Source organism: Pyrgilauda ruficollis, unplaced genomic scaffold (assembly GCF_017590135.1).
Source record: "Pyrgilauda ruficollis isolate IOZ18807 unplaced genomic scaffold, ASM1759013v1 scaffold64, whole genome shotgun sequence".
Classification (NCBI taxonomy): Eukaryota; Metazoa; Chordata; class Aves; order Passeriformes; family Passeridae; genus Pyrgilauda; species Pyrgilauda ruficollis.
In genome coordinates, this window is record NW_024528155.1 from 3,698,483 (window position 1) to 3,704,624 (window position 6,142).

Below are 6,142 nucleotides of genomic sequence, written 5' to 3' on the forward strand. Positions count from 1 at the left end.
GTGCTGAGATGCAGATTTATCTAGACTTGACACTAACAAAACCATCCAGACCATTGAAAGCAGTGGGCTTTGAAATCCACGAAGACAAGACGCACCTGCCCCTGGACCTGTCTGGGACTCTGGATTCGTGAGGGCACTGTCGTGCCCCAGCAACTGACCATCCGGGGACAACCCAAAGACCTTGCGAGATTTACACCAACTCTGCGGGTCCATCAGCTGCATACATCCCCTGCTGGGGATAACGACAGACGTCCTTGTGCTGCTCTTCAACCTGCTCTGCAGCAGCGAGGACCTAGATTCACCGTGCACTCTCACACCAGATGCCAGGGATCCATTACAAAGGTTCAAGAAGCCTTGTCTTCACAGCAAGCCCACCACTTTGAACCCAGCCTGCCTTTCCAGCTTGCCATCCTGGATAAGGCACTGTGCTTTTACTCACTGATTTTCCAATGGGACAAGACGCTGAGAGACCCATTCCTCATCACTGAGTGGATCTTCTCACACAATCAACCTTCCAAGACTATTACAACACTGCAGGAACTAATGGCTGAATTAATAAAAAAGGCTAGGGCTCACCTCTGCTCTCTTGCAGAGTGTGAGTTCACATGCATCTACCTTCCATTGAAAACTGGGGATTTGGAGCATTTGCTCCAAACCAACAAGAGCCTCCAGTTCGCCCCACACAGATATATGGGCAAAATTTCAATTCATTTATCAGGACATGAAATATTTAAATCAGAATTTAATCTAGTCCCCAAATTACTCCAAAGCAAAACACCTCTCAGGGCCCTGACAGTTTTTACTGATGGCTCAGGGAAATCCCACAAGTCAGTGATGACTTGGAGGGATCCCAGGATGCAGGAGTGGGAATCTGATGTCCAGGTGGTCGAAGATCACCATAAATTGCAGAATTAGTGGCCATTATTAGAGCCTTTGAGAAGTATCAAGAACCTTTCAATCTGGTCACCAATTTGGCATATGTCACTGGTGTAGCTATGAGAGCTGAACATTCTTTTCTAAAAAAGGTCTCCAACCCAAATTTGTGTAAGTTGCTTTCTAAAATAATATACCTCATTTCCCACAGAAAGCAGCCATATCATGTGATGCATGTGAGGTCACACATTGACCTCCCAAGGTGCCATTGCAGAAGGTAACCAGAGAGTAGACGCGTTAGCCATGCCAGCTGGGACCGCCAACATCCCCAATATTTTCACACAAGAGAAGTTATCACATTCCTTCTTTTATCAGAATGTACCAGCTCTCATGTGGATGTTCAAGTTACCAAGGGATCACGCGAGAGCAATTGTGCCCCAGTTGCCAATCATATCAAATACCTGCCAATAGGATCCAGCGTTAATCCCTGGGGACTAAGTACATGCCAAATATGGCAGACTGATGCGACTCACATCTTGTCCTTTGGAAGGACAAAATACATTCACGTCTGTAGACACATTTTCAGGAGTGGTGTTTGCATTAACCCATGTGGGAGAAACTGCCAAGGACACCATCTGGCATTTCTCCTTGTGTTTGCTATGCTGGGAGTCCCTGCGCTGATAAAAACTGATAATGGGCATGCCTACACCTCCGAAAAGTTGAGATTTCTTTAATCAGTGGGTAGTAAGGCACACTAAGGTATAACTCACTCTTCTACAGGTCAGTCAATCGTTGAAAGGACCCATCAGACTCTTAAGAGAGTCCTTGATCAGCAGTGGGGAAGAACTATGCCACCCACTGAGAGGCTCTGTATGTTATTAATTTCCTAAATTGTACAGCCTCAGAGCCAAACTCCCCCCCGCCACTGTTCATCAAGGACCCAGAAACACAACAAATATCAGGGCCTTTCCCTTCGACTACCTGGGGGAGGGTCTATGCCTGTTTGTCCACACCATCTGGCCCCAAATGGCTCCCAGCAGGAAACATAAAACCATACCTTGCCTCTGCAAGCACTGCTCCTGCAGCACATGAGACACCTGAGAATCAGAGAATGACCATCTGGAAATGGAGACAACATCAAACACCCACGCACCAAAGACCAAGCCATCCCTTCACCAGGTCACAGACCGGACAAGTCCCCGAACAACCCCCTGCATTGTTGGTTTAGTCTGAGTTGCACCCTCCCACCTAGTTGTCAGTCTTACCTTAAGGCTTGCCCCTTGTTGTACTATGTCCCCTGCCCCTCCTCCTACTTGGTTCTCTACCTCCCCTTGCACCTGCCCCCTGTACCTGGCTCTGGAAATCTCCTTGAAAATCCCCTAATATTCAAAGCCCTATTGGTTTGATTAAACTGTTCCCCTCCCGCTGTGTTACCCCATTGGTTTGAGCGATATAAACCCCACCTCCTGTCACTCCTCCCCAATTCTTTCTCTGTTGGCTGGAAATTTGTACCCTCCTTTGAGACCTCCCCTGTACAAGAATCCCTGCACACTTGTGTTGGGTATCTTTTGTCCCTAGACACTCCGTAGAATAAACCTCTTTGGATGCTATACAAAAGATCTCTCCCTATTCTTGCCCTTGCCTTCGACACTGAACCATCGATGCTGTAGAGATTAAGCCCTATAGCTGTATCCTAGACTGTGCTACTTTCTGGGAACAACCCACTCTTGGCCCAGTGCCAGGAGCTGGCTGGGGAAAATCTGGCACCACATCAACAGCTGCTACACAAAGTTCTTTCTCTGACTCCCTTCTCCTCACGTCTCCCCACCCCTGCAACCCTCAATATTTACTTACCTGCACACCCTGATTCCTACCCTGAAAACTCTCACTTACCTGTATTCCCCACTGTGTTGGAGACACAAACAGGACGGGACTTCTGGGGTATGTTCCTTGATCTTTTATTGCAGTATCAGCTTCATTACATGGTTGAGACAATAGGAAGATGGCAAAAGCTTGCGTACAGTAAGCAGCAGCCAAAGATTTCTTTGTTACAGGACGTTTCAAAAACTTTCTTGCCAATAGTATATTGCTGAAGCTTACAGACACATGTTCTAGCCAATTACTAAAAGTTCATGTACACCCGTTTCACACAATGCTTGCTTGTCTTCTCTTAAGAATACACACCATTATTAACCTTAAGAATTTCTACTATCTTGCTAAGTATATTTTCTTATTGCTGTCTTAGGGTCTATCTTAGCTCAAGCTATTGTTTAATGGCCTTGCTTCCTATGCCATTGTAACTTTTTCTGCCTTAAGACTTTGCAGCTGCAGCTAGTTCTGAGTTTTCTGTTTCTAAGGCTTGCTTTCCCAGCTTTCTAAAAATTTTCTTACCTTTACCATTTCCCACAGCCCCTACAGCGTTCCCAAACTTCCCATGTTCTGCCTCAATGCTGCTTCTGCCAGTGACCAACCGAGCATCCCCGCTATGCAGAATGGTTCTGCTGGCAACATCGACCTCAATAACATTCCCCCAAACTCCTTTCTCCGTCCACTTTTCACAGTTATTTTTAAAAAGGGAAATAAAGAGGGAGGAGGAAGGGAAAAGGAGAGTTTTAAAAGGGAATGACTTCCCTAAAACTAATAACCTTCCATTTAAAACCCCCAACACAAACACCCCAAACATCACCCTACCACCAAGATGGCCATACCCATGCCGGTGAGGTCCTGCACTTCCTTTGCTGACAGGGTCCGATCAGCCAGGCTGAGGGCAGGCTCAGCTCATGTTACAAAGCGCTGCTGTCCAAAAGAAAAAAACTATATGATGAATGAAAGCGTAAGGAAAGAAATTTAATTGGTGGATCTCAAAAGTGAGGCGAAGAAGAGTGGCCCCCAGACAGGATAATTGAAACATATGGCCCCACTACCCGGGCTCAAGATGGGTCATGGGGATATAGAACCCCTATGTATATGTAAAATAGAATTATTAGATTACAAGCTGTAATTAATTACTGTAATTACTTATAACTTAGAAATTATAAGTAATGAAACAACCTTAATTCTAGATTTACTTTCTGCCCAAAACTGCCAAATGAGAACTGCAATTTATCAAAACCAATTGGTTCTAGATTACTTACTGGTGGAAGAAGGTGGGGTCTGTGGTAAATATAATTCATCAGAGTGTTGTATTGAAATTGATGACCATGGAGATCTTATTAAAAATATCACTACCAAAATTAGGAAACTGGCACATGTACCTGTTCAAAGTTGGACCCCTCTAATAAAATCCGATTGTTGGGACAGCCTTTTAGGAGGAGAGTGGTGGAAGAAAATTTTGCTTATTGCAGGAGGAGTATTGATAAGTATTATTTTACTCCCCTCTGTTATACCCTGTTTGATTCAGTTAATAACTGACATTGTTCAGAATTCCATAGAAAGATTAAGTGATGAAAAGATTAAGAAGATCATGATGGTACAAGAGGAAAAAGGAGAGAAAGACTCAGAAACTGCCAAGAAAACCTATGACAAATACCAGAAACTATGAAAACTCCACCAAGCCTATGAAAGTTCTGTTTAAATAAAGTCTGATGCGGGCTGAAGCGTGATCAATGATTTAGAGCGGGGAGTTTTTATAAATAAAGTTAGCTTTCATAGGCAGGTTTTTGAATTGTTAATAATGTAATTCTATTCAGAACTGTTAATTGATGTAATAGATTGTTATACCTAATTTATGTAGTAAGTTATGAAATAATGAGGTATGGAGTTAAATGTACTGTAATATGAGTGTGTGCCCATTAGAATGGGGGGGCAGTGAAGACTGGGTGAGAGAATTTTCTAGAAGGCTATCTCATGCGATGATAACATCAGTATGGACTGTGTTTGGAAGGCTTGCTAGCCAGTGAGGCCTCGGAATTCTGAAATGGTTGGCCAAGAAGGCTCCATCTTATGGACCAACCAGCAACCAGAAAAAGGGCCAGTCAACAAGTGGATTGAAAATGCACCAATCCTGCACCTTTAAGAGACTTTAAAACCCCTGGTGCTGAGCACCTGGGGGGTCTTTCTATGGTACTTTATTAGGGAGAAACACCTCCTTGCACAAAACTGTTAGTGTTACTTCTGACTTGTTGCGCAGGCCTTAAGTTTATCTTGGGGCCTTGTCCTCTGTTGTTCTTGGATTTAATAAACAGACACGTTTTAAGATCATCAGCCTCCTTTAATTTCTTTTCACCTGTTTAGTGCAGTTTCCAGCTGCAGGTTGGGAAGCAGCATGGCTGCTGCAGCCCCTGGTGCCACAGCCTGGTCTGTGACATAAAGGGAAAAAAACCCAGTATCAATGGTAATTCTCTTTCAGACACACCAGCTGGCATGAACTGGGTCCCCTTGAGCCTGCTCAGTGGACTTGCATTGATTGCTGGACCTAGCATCCAGGAATAATGTATGACTAACTGAATTTTTATTGCAAATAAATCTCTTAATTCACAGTGCTGGGAGAGAATGCTACCAAAAAAACAAAACACTTTGCCCTTCTCTGAAAAGAGAAGGGCCAAGGATATGGCAAATATGTATTACTGTAAAAACCCATTTGCTGCATGACATTCACTTCCAAAGTTTGAAAGAAACCATTAGGAAGATGGTGGTGACACAAAGGAAATTTTCCATCAGCACAGTTTACTGTAACCTAAACATGCAGTTTAAGTTCTGTCACTTTCTATGAACATTAAAGGAAAGAGACTTGAAAAAGATACTTAAAAAATAAATTAACAGTAGTGAATGCAGGCACTAAAATAAAGAAGAGATTTTCATGTTGCTAGGAATTAAAGATGTAATAAGGGAAACTGACATTCCAAGGTAATGAAAACACTTACTTTGCTCTGTGCTACTCTAGTTTAAAAAGAGTTATAAAACTATCTGACATTACAGCTACAGTAAAATTCCCTTTTCTTCTAAATAATTAATATATACAACTTTTTTGGACCTTCCAATAGTCCTATACCAGGGCACAGTCATACAAGTACAAGTCAGAGAGAAAACTTGAGATTAATTTCTATCTTGGCGCGGGGAGGAATCACGCTCGTCTCTTAGTTTTTTTGTTGAATGTTCCCCTGAGGCCTTTGCTTCTTCTTGAAGTCTATGAACTCCTGCCTCAGGGGACACTCCGGCATCCAGTGGCCGGTCCTCCCGCACAGGTGGCAAGGGTCGGTGATCCTGCGCGGCGCCCTTGGGGTGGTGGAAAGGTGGCTAGGGGTCGAAGGGGTTGAAACGGCAGCGATCT